A 13,981-nucleotide genomic window follows, 5' to 3' on the forward strand; every position below is an offset into this window, starting at 1 on the left:
CCAACAGCCTGAAAAAATTGCAAAGCATCATTGCTGAATAATTGCATTGCAAAACGGCATTGCATTTGCAGTATAAAAGAGTCTTTATATGGTACTTTAACACTATGCACAGGACCGCAATGGTGTTGAAAAGTCACATCGATTTTTCTCTGATTCTGCAGTCCGCTTCTTCAGCTCTGGTCTGACACCCAGGATCAACAGTTTCAGATATATTTTGGACATTCTTTTATCTTGCCATAAATCTTTTCAATTGTTCTATACTGATACGTGGTTTCTTATCACATTCAAGTATCAGGTCACTCTAGATGCAATCAAGACATTAGCAACCCTTTACTGAATTCCACAGATCCAGATCTATGCTTATGCTTCACTGTTTGATTCAAATCTCTGCAAAGTGGCCATTTTCAGCTCAGATTATTGGATTTCAAATGAAATCCAATGTAAATGGAAGGCTGCAGTGAGGGGCATTGATTCTTGCTCTCCAGTTGTTATTTAGATTTGGAAGCATTAAACATTAGCTAGAATAGATCAGCCTGAACTGTGTGTGACCAGCTTAAGCAATAGAGCACTCTGATAGTCACTGCATTACCTCCTAAAGAGGAATTCCATTGAAAATAATGTAAGAAAAAAGTGCTTCATTTTTACAATAAGTATGTATAAATGATTTAGTCAGTGTTTTGCCCATTGTAAAATCTTTCCTGTCCCTGATTTACATTCTGACATTTATCACATGGTGACATTTTTACTGCCAGCAGGCGATGTCAGTGGAAGGAGATGCTGCTCGCTTTTTTGGCAGCTGTTTTTTTTTCCCCACATTGTAACAAGGCTTCCACAGTGTGATGTCAGAACCATGGTCCTGACACCACACAGAGTGAGGGGTTTCACCACAATATCAGCCATACAGAGCCCCCTGATGATCCGTTTGTGTAAAGAAAAAGATTTCTCGTGGGAAACGGGGTATCAGCTACTGGGAAGCGGGAAAAAAGGGCGCAGGCAGCTAGTGGACAAAAAGGGCGCCGCCATTCACTCTCATAATAAATAATGTTTAATGGGCGCCGAGCAGGAAAAAAGGGCGCCAGAGTTAAATAACCTTTACAAACGGCGCCAGGAGATTTTTAATGATTTATAACTGCTTGTGGTGATTTAAGTTTATAAAATGCACTCGTGCCGAATAACGTTTATAAAAATACTAAACATATTTATCGTATTTAACTAATTAAAACAATAAAGTTTTATCCCTTACTGTTTGTAAAACATTATTATTCACAAAATAAAGCCATCAGTGCGTAACGTAAATTGCAATCTATTTTTTTGCAGCCACAATTAGTAAAACATTATTATCCACATAATAAAGCGATCAGTAAGGGGGGTGGTTAGGGTTAGGCACCACCAGGGGGGTCTTAGGGTTAGGCACCACCAGGGGGGTCTTAGGTTTAGGCACCACCAGGGGGGGTCTTAGGGTTAGGCACCACCAGGGGGGTCTTAGGGTTAGGCACCACCAGGGGGGTCTTAGGGTTAGGCACCACCAGGGGGGTCTTAGGGTTAGGCACCACCACGGGGGACTTAGGGTTAGGCACCACCACGGGGGACTTAGGGTTAGGCACCACCAGGGGGGTCTAGGGGTTAGGGATAGGTACAGGGAGGGTTCTGTGTGAGAGTAGGCTTAGGTATAGTTTTAGTAAAATTTTAGTAATACTTACTAATGTTTTACAACACTTATTACGAACGTAGTTATATTTATATCATCGTTATAAAGAATATTTTCAGATTTTATTATAAGAACAAACCATAAATGAAGGTTATTCACAATAATATACAATTATAACAATTAAACATATATTATTGTTTTTTTAATGAACGTAATTATAAGTTTAACTTTTGAAACCGGGAAGATTAACGTTTTCACAATTGCCGATTTCATAAACATTATTTAAAGAGTAACTGTTAGCCCCCAAAGTGAAATTTAAATCTCTACAGCAATGTTTTATTTAGTATTAAAGTGATCCAAAAAGCCAATGCAGAACTTAAAAATCAATATAATTTTGTTACTATGTAGCCTTTTGCCCAAGCTAATGACGCAAAGCCGCATATCTGATACTGATGAGCATGCAGAGCATGCCTATGTCTGCCCGACCCCCCTCTCCCCCCTCTCCCCCCCAGGACCAGGTGCCGATCTATTCGCACCACAAACAGCTGACCGCTCTGACAGGGAGAGAGAGCGGCAGCACTTCCAGTGCAGCCACGGCAGAGCAGCCGCCACCGTGCATCTCTCTCACATGTCTCACATGTGACTCGGCGGCGGCTGCTCTGCCGTGGCTGCGCTGGAAGTGCTGCCGCTCTCTCTCCCTGTCAGAGCGGTCAGCTGTTTGTGGTGCGAATAGATCGGCACCTGGTCCTGGGGGGGAGAGGGGGGAGAGGGGGGTCGGGCAGACATAGGCATGCTCTGCATGCTCATCAGTATCAGATATGCGGCTTTGCGTCATTAGCTTGGGCAAAAGGCTACATAGTAACAAAATTATATTGATTTTTAAGTTCTGCATTGGCTTTTTGGATCACTTTAATACTAAATAAAACATTGCTGTAGAGATTTAAATTTCACTTTGGGGGCTAACAGTTACTCTTTAATGATTTATAATTTTGTAAAACATTATTTGTAAACGAAATATAGCACACTATTTTTATAAACGCTATTAATGATGAATTATTAATTAGCGTTTACACCCCGCGCCCTTCTTGTCCGGGCGCCCTTTTTGTACGTACGCCAATGACTGAGATGAAGTTAAATTCTTGAAAATTCTTTCTCTTTAAATGGACAGTGAGCTGAGGCAGGCCGGTGGGAAGTATAGTATACTGTTCTATGCGAGTTCTTGATTGAAAATTACTAAGTAATAAAAGGGAGAAGCATACATTTGATAAAGGTGCCTTTTTAAAATCGAGAAGGGTAGCACAGCTTTCATTCACCGATCTAAGTGCCTGTGGTCATTGATCGCCGACACTATAGGTGTCCCCAGAATAGGTAGCCAGGTCTATAGGTGTCCCCAGAATAGGTAGCCAGGTCTATCGGTGTCCCCAGAATAGATAGCTATGTCTATAGGTGTCCCCAGAATAGGTAGCTAGGTCTATAGGTGTCTCCAGCAGGAGGGGTGGCAGCACAGTGAAGTGGAAGCAGCGTGCACAGCGGCAGGGAAAGGGGCCGTCTCCACCCCTCCCTTCACCTTGGGGCTCCCCCCCCCTTTCCAGGCACAAGAGGGAGCTCTGTGTGCCGCTAGTCTGGTCTACTCAGTCACTTAGTAGACAAGACTAGTGTCACACAGAGCTCCCTCCCGCGCCTGGAGCAAGGAAGAGGCAAGTCCCTGCCCACTGCCAGATGCCCACAATACTAAATTCTGGAGGGGGAGGGAGGAAGGGGGAGGCCCAAGGTGAGGAAAGGGGGAGAGACTGCCCCCTTCCCTGCCGCTGTGCACGCTGCTCCCCCTTCACTGCACTGCCACCCCTCCTGCTCACAGTACATGCCTAACCCAGGGCGGGCCCCCTACTGACCACGGGCCCTCTGTCCATGCCCGAATGTTCAGTCTGCCCCTGTGTATGAGCACAAATAAGGTCTAGTTGGATCCTTTACTCCACCCCAGCTGATCAGCAAGCCATTGGTTTGGCTTTACTTTGTTATGGTGAGTGGTGATACGATCCTGAGTTCCCTGATTGATCACCGCACCACAAACAAGACACAACAAGACTCCTTGGGACCTGGGAGATAGTTTCCATGAAACACTGTTTTGATAAACAAGGGCCCTCCCAGTCTCTCTTTCTCCTAGTTTGATTGCAATATACTGTACACATAATTTTAATAATAAAGGCAATTACGTTTTAGTACTCTATAGGGATATTTAGTCCTCTAGTCTAGTGGACCAAGTGTTTGGTATACAGTTCCCTGGAACATCCCTCGGACAGTTTGCAAAATGTACCACCAAAAGAAAGCCTAAAATATAGATCATTTAGTTGTGATAAGTAGTAGTAATAAGTAGTCTCCCCAATATAATGTGCACCCCCTGGCCTTTACTTTTAAATAATACCAGTTACCTGGCAGCTCTAGTGATCTATTTTGTTGCAGTGGTGTCTAAATTAGACCAGAAACAAGCATGCAGCTAATCTTGTCAGATCTGACAATAATGTTAGAAACACCTGATCTGCTGCATGCTTGTTAAGGGTCTATGACAAAGTATTTGAGGCAGAAGATCAGCAGGTAAGCCAGACAACTAGTATTCCTTAAAATTAAGTAAATATGGCAGCCTCAATATACCTTTCAATACAGTTGTCCTTTATGCTGGGAATACACCATAAGTTTATTCAGCAGATAGATGGTTCGATAGACAATTTCCAGCATGTCCGATCTTATTTGCAATCGTTTTTCTGATTGATTTTTCATAGAGGTGAATGGAAATTGATAAGAAAATCGATCGAAAATAAGATCGGACAGTAAATCGACTGAAAAATCTCATCGTGTATTCCTGTATTCCTAGCATTAAAGTGAGGACAGCAGCCATGTACTTTCTGCGTCATTAAGGGGCCCATATACCTAATGATTTTACCGCCAATATACAGCAGATTCGATCACTGTGATCGAATCTGCTGTGAAATCGATGAGAAAACGCTGACAGAACGATCGATTTCCATCTGAAATCAATCGTTCCCGTCGATCCGTCTGTGCGGAAGATTTCGCTCGATCGCCAGCAGGTTGGGAGTGCGTCGATAGCGGCCTTTCGAATGCCCGACGACCGATGCTAGCTGCAATACATTACCTGCTCTGCCGGCGCATGTCCCTGCTCTCTCCACGGTCACTTCTCCGTGCTCCGCTCCTCCAGCTTCGTTCTTTGCTCCATTCCAGCTTCAGATTTCAGCCTGAAACCGATTCACAATCTGCTGAGCTGCTGCCGCCGCCTGTCTCCCCCCCCCCCCCCCGGCATACATTACCTGAGGCTGGCTCCCGGGCGTGATGTCCCTGTCATGTGGCACCTCCGGCTCCGGCATCCGCATATAACTTACGCTATCACACCAGTGACAGCGGAAGTTCAAACAGAGCGCCCTCTAGTTGTACTTCCGCTGTCACTGGCATAACAGTGGAAGTTATACGAGGATGCCGGAGGTGCCATGACGGGAGCAGTGACGGACGGGATGCCTGGGAGCCAGCCTCAGGTAATGTATACATGCGTCGAAATGTCCCGAATCGTACACCGCAAGCGACAAGCTCCCTACCTGCGGGCGATCGACGGTAATTTCCCGCACGGCGTGATCGACGGACCGATTGATATCAGGGGGAAATCAATCGGTCCGGTGCGTTTAGCGCAAACTATTTGACAGATTCGATCCCAGTGATCGAATCTGCTGTCGATCGGCGGGAAATCGGGCCAGTGTATGGCCAGCTATACAGTTTTGCTTCAGTGCTTTTCTTATCAGTTACCTTTTATTTATTCCCCAGGTTATCTAACTCAAGACAATACACTCTCTCTTATCTTCCAGTATATTCTCATACATTGGGCAAAAATTCTATGAACACATTAGAAAACCTGCAGCCAGGGCAATCGCTCTACGAGGTCTCGGATGACAATCTAACGCTTGTCCCACTGCATTTAGTGATCCAGCATGCCAGATTAATATATGAAAGCGATGAATGAGAAACAAAAAAAGCACATTGTTCTGCGTACATCAAAAAAGGGCGTCTGGAAAAAAGGGCGCGTGGTGTAAACGATAAACAGTATTATCGTTTATAGAAATATTGTGTAGAATTTCGTTTACAAATAGTGTTTTAAGAATTTATAAATGTGTATGAGATCGGCAATTCTTAAAACGTTAATCTTCCCTGTTTGTAAACTGAAACTTATATTTACGTTTGTTAAAAACCCTCCCTGTACCTATCCCTAACCCCTAGACCCCCTGTTGGTGCCTAAACCTAAGACCCCCCAGTTGGTGCCTAAACCTAAGACCCCCCAGTTGGTGCCTAAACCTAAGACCCCCCTGGTGGTGCCTAAACCTAAGACCCCCCTATTGGTGCCTAAACCTAAGACCCCCCTATTGGTGCCTAAACCTAAGACCCCCCTATTGGTGCCTAAACCTAAGACCCCCCTATTAGTGCCTAAACCTAAGACCCCCAGTTGGTGCCTAAACCTAAGACCCCCCAGTTGGTGCCTAAACCTAAGGACCCCCTGGTGGTGCCTAAACCTAAGACCCCCTATGGATAATAATGTTTTACAGACATCAATAAATAAAAAATGTAAATACAAAAATGTAAATAATTTTTTTGGGTGGATAATAATGTTTTAGAAATGTTTTAGAAATAGTGATTTAGTATCTTTATAAACGTTATTCGTCACGGGCTCATTTTGTAAAGTTAAATCATCACAAACATAGTTATAAATCCTTAAAAATCTCCGGGCGCCGTTTGTTAAAACGTTAATCTCCAGCGCCTTTTTTTCCCTGTTCGGCGCCCATTAAACGATATTTATAATGGGAGTGAATGGGGCGCCCTTTTTGTCCAGTTGTCTCATGCGCCCAAATCTGCTGCTTCCCATTGTTCTTACACTTACCTAGCTCGAGGAAAGCTAGTTCATTGCTGCCCTCTCATGCCTGATCCCCTCTCTACTGTAGAGTACATGTTGGTCAGCAACAGCCAAGTAGCGTGTATCTCTAGTTCCTGCGTCCCAAATTGTCACTGTAATGATCAATGCAGGATCGTTAAGGGTGATAGTTATTGTGCGTGCGTATGGGTAGGATAAAACTCTGACATAGCATTCAATAAAATGTGTTTTCCTACTTTTTATTGCGTACGTTAAAAAAGGGCGTCGGGAAAAAAGGGCGCAGGGTTTTAAACGATAAGCATGAATAACGTTTAAAAAAAATTGTGCTGTATTTCGTTTAAAAATAATGTTTTATAAAGTTATAAATCATTAAATATTGTGTATGAAATTGGCAATTGTAAAAACGTTAATCATCCCTATTTAAAAAGTGAAATGTATTATAACGTTTTATAAAAGATTAATACGGATTTTGCTAAAACTATACCTAACCCTACTCTCACACAGAACCCTCCCTGTACCTACCCCTAACCCCTAGACCCCCCCCTGGTGATGCCTAAACCTAAGACCCCCCTGGTGGTGCCTAAACCTAAGACCCCCCCTCCTGGTGGTGCCTAAACCTAAGACCCCCTGGTGGTGCCTAAACCTAAGACCCCCCCCCCTCCTGGTGGTGCCTAAACCTAAGACCCCCTGGTGGTGCCTAAACCTAAGACCCCCCCTCCTGGTGGTGCCTAAACCTAAGACCCCCCTGGTGGTGCCTAAACCTAAGACCCCCCCTCCTGGTGGTGCCTAAACCTAAGACCCCCTGGTGGTGCCTAAACCTAAGACCCCCCCCCCTCCTGGTGGTGCCTAAACCTAAGACCCCCCTGGTGGTGCCTAAACCTAAGACCCCCCCTCCTGGTGGTGCCTAAACCTAAGACCCCCCTGGTGGTGCCTAAACCTAAGACCCCCTGGTGGTGCCTAAACCTAAGACCCCCCCCCCCTCCTGGTGGTGCCTAAACCTAAGACCCCCTGGTGGTGCCTAAACCTAAGACCCCCTGTGATAAGCATTAATAACGTTTTAAAAAAAATATTGTACTGTTTTTCGTTTAAAAATAATGTTTAAAAAATTATAAATCATTAAAGAATGTGTAATCATGAGAAGCAGTTATATAACATTAAAAGTCTCCAAGCGCCGCTTGTAAAACTATTTTTCTCCGACGCCCTTTATTCCTGTTGGTCGCCCATTAAACAATATTTATTATGGGAGTGAATGGCGGCGCTCTTTTTGTCCACCTGCCTCATGCACCCATATTTCCTGCCTCCCTTTTTATTACCCATTCAGTTATAATTGCTTTTGTGCACAAGTAATATTGTCTGTCACAAGTTCCCAAAGTACAGTTTATCTGCTCTGAAAGCTGCCATTGCATTTTATTGCATAGCTGCTGTGCTTATATATTAAAATCTATCTAGTGATCACTCAGCTCAGCTCTTTCTGCTTTTCAGCTCAGTACAGCTCAGTTTTGGCAGTTTGCTAATGTTTACTAATTGTATCTGACAAAGGTATGTAAACAAAGTATAATGTTATCACCTCTTTGGATTCAGCCAGAAGCTGCCCACTGAAGCAAGGAGCTTTCCACTGATGAACAAAGTGCTGTGTTTAACCGTTTGAATGCTGTTCTGCTACTTTTTTTTGTGGTAGTAGATTGTATGCTGTAAATAATATTTCAGAACAAAGAGGAAATGAGTTTCATACCACTTTAAAAATTGCCTTTACAGTACATCTGATCTGAGGCAAAACTACCTGAGGTAGGTTCATGCTGGATTCACTTACCTCTGTGTTTTATCCATTCCTCTCCTTGTCCCATAATAACGTCTTGCAAAATGTGACTTGACCAAAGTAAAATTTTCAGAAAGCTTGCTGCGATATTCTCACTTTCACCCTCCCATTCCCTCCTGCTCCTCGCCCCATTCCCTTCCCTGACCAGGAGAGAATAAGGGGTTGATAGAAGGAAACATTGCCACAAGTCCGCCTCTTCCTATCTGAAGATTTGACTTGGAGATAGAATGGTAAACAAGCGGAAACAAGGAGAGGAATGGACATCACACAGAGGTATGTGGATTAGAAAAGGCCCGAACCTCAGACTTTGGGTTTGCGACCCGCAAACTTTCACAAAAGTTCGCAAACCGGCGAACTGCAATAGACTTCAATGGGCAGGCGAACTTGAAAAACTAAAAACACTGTTTCTAGCCACAAAAGTGATGGGAAATATGTTTCAAGGAGTCTAACACCTGGAGGGGGGCATGGCGGAGTGGGATACATGCCAAAAGTCCCGGGGAAAATTACGGATGTGACGCAGAGCAGGGTTATAATCCATAAAGGGCAGAAATCACATTGCATTCCTAATTTGGAGGCATAAAGTGCTTGAAAACATCTTGGGTGTGTATACATGGATCAGGTAAAGTAAGCAGTGTACTGCTTCACACTGAGACCAAACTCACTGTGTAACGCACCACAAACAGCTGTTTGTGTAGCTATGGCTGTGCTGAACTGGTGCGCACGATGGCGAGAGTGCAGGCGATAGCAGTTTTCAAGCCCATATGGTAAGGCTGAGGTAGCTCAATGATAGAACAACAGTGACTGTCCAGCTGATCGAATTGGGTCTGTCCACAATGAAGCAATGACCTTATCTTGGGTGTGCCCCCCAACACACTCATATAAGTCATTGCTTCATTGTGATACGCAAGCCTCTTCACCGCGGCAAGGTAACGATCACGAAGGGGAATTGACACATGTACATGCCTTTTGTTTTGTTGTTGCAGCCGCAGTGCAGCCAGAAAAATTAGGCAGGCGTATACACACACCAGAAAATTATTATTCTTTTTGTTAGCGGCCGCTGCTCACAGATGCAGTGAAAAGTATGCACTGACTGGTATAATACAATATGCAGTCACAGATGCAGTGAAAGGTATGCAGTGACTTGTATATAAAAAAGTGTGCAGTCACACAGATGCACTGAAAGGTATGCAGTGACCGGTATAATACAATGTGCAGTCACAGATACAGTGAAAGGTAGGCACTGACTGGTATAATACAATGTGCAGTCACACAGATGCAGTGAAAGGTATGCACTGACTGGTATATAAAACAGTGTGCAGTCACACAGATGCAGTGAAAGGTATGCACTGACTGGCATAATACAATGTGCAGTCACAGATGCAGTGAAAAGGTGTGCACTGACTGGTGTATAAAGCAGTGTGCAGTCACACAGATGCAGTGAAAAGTATGCAGCGACTGGTATAATACAATGTGCAGTCACACAGATGCAGTGAAAAGGTATGCACTGACTGGTATATAAAACCGTGTGCAGTCACACAGATGCAGTGAAAAGTATGCAGCGACTGGTATAATACAATGTGCAGTCACACAGATGCGGTGAAAGGTATGCACTGACTGTGCTGGGCCTGGCACAGTATAGCAAGGGCCAACTACGACAGACGGGGCTGTATATGCAGTCTCAGTGGCACACACACACACAAAAAAGAAAAAAAACACATCACAAGAACATTAACTCTCAAAAGAGCTGTGGTGCTTTTCAGCAACAAATATCAGCAAGGAGCAAGCTTACAAGACTTAACCTAATGCTTTCCCTATCTCTCCAGCAACCTCTCCCTTCTCTCACTAAGCAGGCAGCAGACAGAGTGAGAAAATGGCCGACGCAGCAGCCTTTTTATAGGGTGGGGAGGTGGGTCCAGAAGAGAGTGTAGCCTGGTTGGCTGCCATGTGTCTGCTGACTGTGATGTAGAGGGTCAAAGTTTAGCCCAATAATGTGGTATAGGGGGTGAATCGAACTCGCTATGTGTTCGCGGTTCGGCGCCAACAGGTTTGCCGACGAACCGTTTGGGCCATCTTTGATGTGGATCCAGCACAAACTGTGCTTAACTTAAATAGCTTTGCCCCAGGTCACGTGATCTTTAACCACTTAAGCCCGAAGGGTTGTTTATTTTTTGCATCTGAGCAACTTTCACCTCACATTCATTTTCCAATAACTTTATCACTACTCATCACAATGAATTGGTCTATATCTTGTTTTTCCGCCACCAATTAAGCTTTCTTTCGGTGATACATTTTGCTAACAATTATTTTATTCTAAAACCATTTGAACAGGAATATTAAGAAATGGAAAAAAAATCATTATTTCTCAGTTTTTAACCATTATAGTTTGAAATTAATTCATGCTACCGTAACTAAAACCCATGTATTTTATTTGCCCATTTGTCCCGCTTATTACACCATTTAAATTATGTCCCTATCACAATGTATGGCGCCGATATTTTATTTGGAAATAAAGATGCATTTTTTCAATTTGCGTCCATCACTATTTACAAGCCCAGAAAAGTTTGCCTTCTTACAACAGAAAGAATTTGTGATAATTCAGGTTGGAGTGAGCTTGAGATGTCTCCCAGTGCATCACTGCTGAATATATGCAAATTAACCATTGTTACCCTTAGAAGCTAAACACACCTCCAGAACCGCTGGAATGCAATTATGTGTCAGCTTGGTAGCCTCCCTGGCAGTATGGACGAGCTGAGTTCGTCCAGCAAAAACTTGCAAAAAACGTTAATGACGAGCTGAGCTCGTCCATGCCGACAGGGAGATTTCCTGTTTCTCTGCCCCGCCGGCTGCATTTTTTTCTCATCAGAGGGATTCCCCAGGATGTCTGGATGCCTGACTGCACGCTGTTGGTAGCGATCTGTGCTACCCACAGCGTGCAGAACAAGCATCCAGCCACCCTAGGGAATCCCTGGGCAGCCAGCGGGGCAGAGAATGTGCGGGGGTTCCCCCTTGTATGTGGAGGCTGTGCTGGCGGGGGATCCCCCTCTGTGCAGGTGGGGGGAACCCCTTTCAATGGTGGCTGTGCGGGCAGGGGATCCCCCTTTGTGTGGGTGGGGGGATCCCCCTTCTATTGCGACTGTGCGGGCGGGGTATCCCCCTCTGTGTGGGTAGGGGATCCCCCTTCTATTGTGGCTGTGCGGGTGGCCTATCCCCATCCTCCCCCCTCCCTCCCGATCTCGCCCCTCCCGATCCCCCCCCCCCTCTAAGCCCGTTGAGTAAATAGATGTACTCACCGGAGGCTTTCTCCAGCAACGGCAGCAGCACTTCCTCCTCCATCTCCAAAGTCCCGGTCTCTGTACAGTTACATTACGAGGCTTGGTGACGTCACCATCGGGAGGGAGGAGGAGGATAGGCCACCCGCACAGCCACAATAGAAGGGGGATCCCCCACCCGCACAGAGGGGGATCACCCGCCCGCACAGCCACAATAGAAGGGGGATCCCCCACCCGCACAGAGGGGATCCCCTGCCCGCACAGCCACCATAGAAAGGGGTTCCCCCCGTCCGCACAGAGGGGATTCCCTGCCAGCACTGCCTCCACATACAAGGGGGAACCCCCGCACATTCTCTGCCCTGCTGGCTGCCCAGGGATTCCCTAGGGTGTGCTTGTTCTGCACGCTGTGGGTAGCACAGATAGCTACCCACAGCGTGCTAGGAGGGGGGGGGGGAGGATCGGGAGGGGGACATCTGGCTACCTATAAATCTGGCTAAACACCTGGCTCACTATATACCTGGCTTAACACCTGGCTCACTATATACATGGCTAACTATACCTGGCTGCACATCTGGCTAACTATACATCTGACTAACTATACCTGGCTGCACATCTAGCTAACTATACATCTGACTAACTATACCTGGCTAACTATACCTGGCTAACGATACCTGGCTAACGATACCTGGCTAACGATACTTGGCTAACCCTATACCTGGCTAACCCTATACCTGCTGCACATCTTCTACCTATACATCTTGGTCTTATCATTGGCATGCTGATCCCTCGTCGCGTACCTCTGATAGCTTCCCCAGTGTCTTCTTCCATGTCCCTTGGCGAATTTTGCTTCTCCCTCGGCGATCGCATGTCCCCCGTTAATCGGCGTTGATGACACCAGGGTCACACAGCGTCATCAACATCTTGCAGAAAACACTTTTTTTTTTAATTAAATTCAATACAATAACCTGCATTGAAGCCAATATCAAAAAAAAAAAAAAAAATTGGTTGCAAAAAAAAAAAATTGTTGCAAATTATTGGAAATTAATTGAAAAACAGTTTTGCACGGAAATCCTGGGGAAAATGAACGCCAGGATTAATTTGTACAGAGCCATAATAATCCAACATGCATACAGACTGTTTCGGATTGTTTGATCCTCATCAGCGCATGTCATGGATTAATTTGGCTCAATGCAGTAGGGCTTGTAACACCGAGAGGTACAGACTAACCAGCAAGCTCATGGTGACCCAGAACTTATTGGAGTGTATAAGGGACTACAATGGTCCTAAAAGCCCCCTTACTAAAATGCGAAGAAACATAAAAGTTAGCAAACTTTTGTTTTTCTTAGCATTTTAACCACTTCTGTGCCAGGGGGGTATTTTCTCTCCAGCCCGCAGCACCGATCAGATAGCAGCCAGGGCGATCAGACTTCCCCCTTTTTTCCCCACTAGGGGGATGTCCTGCTGGGGGGGTCTCATCGCCGCCGGCTGCTTGCATTTGCGGGGGGCTCTTCAAAGCCCCCCTGCGCAGCGCTTCCTGGCCTCCTTCCCCTTCCCTCCCTCCCCCTGTGAGCGGCGCAGGACGGATTTCCGGCCTGCGCCTGATGGGATAGGCTTTAGCCTATCAGATGCCGGCGATCCCTGGCCAAGCAGAGGCCGGGGATCGCCGATCTTCTCTACGGCGCTGCTGCGCAGCAGCGCCGTATATATGTAAACACCGGGGAAAATCTTCCCCGCGTGTTTACATTTACCCTGCGAGCCGCGATCGGCGGCTCGCAGGGTGTTCACGGAGACACCCTCCGTAAACTGACATGGAACGGAATCCACTTCAGGATTCAGGGACGTACTTAAGCGTACGCAGAATCCTGAGGTGGTTAAAACAAGCATTTTAAAACAAGTGCTGTATAGACATACTGCTTGTCTGTAGCAAGTGAATGAAACTTATCCCCTCCTCCTTCCTTGGCAATTGCAAAGACAGAAGAAGTCTGTCTTTGCAATTATCATTAAATGATTAATTATCATTAAAATTATTAAATACGGTATATAACAAGAAAGTGCACATTTTTGCTCAAAATAATGTCATTTAATAATGATGCTGTTACCTTCTGATTTATGGAAAGGACAATTTTTGGGGTGTACATCTACTTTAATTCCAAAGTTCAGCAAAAGGTTTCATTGCCCTCCTCCATTTCCCAATAGCCTAGCCATCTACTCTGAAGAGTATGAAAATCTTGCAAACTTTTTAAAGTGGACCTGAACTCAATCCTGCTAAATGTTTAGGACAAGCCTGTGTTTTCATCTTATTTTCTCTCACTGTAAGGGTTAAAAAT

The sequence above is a fragment of the Hyperolius riggenbachi genome, chromosome 8 (assembly GCF_040937935.1).
Source record: "Hyperolius riggenbachi isolate aHypRig1 chromosome 8, aHypRig1.pri, whole genome shotgun sequence".
NCBI lineage: Eukaryota > Metazoa > Chordata > Amphibia > Anura > Hyperoliidae > Hyperolius > Hyperolius riggenbachi.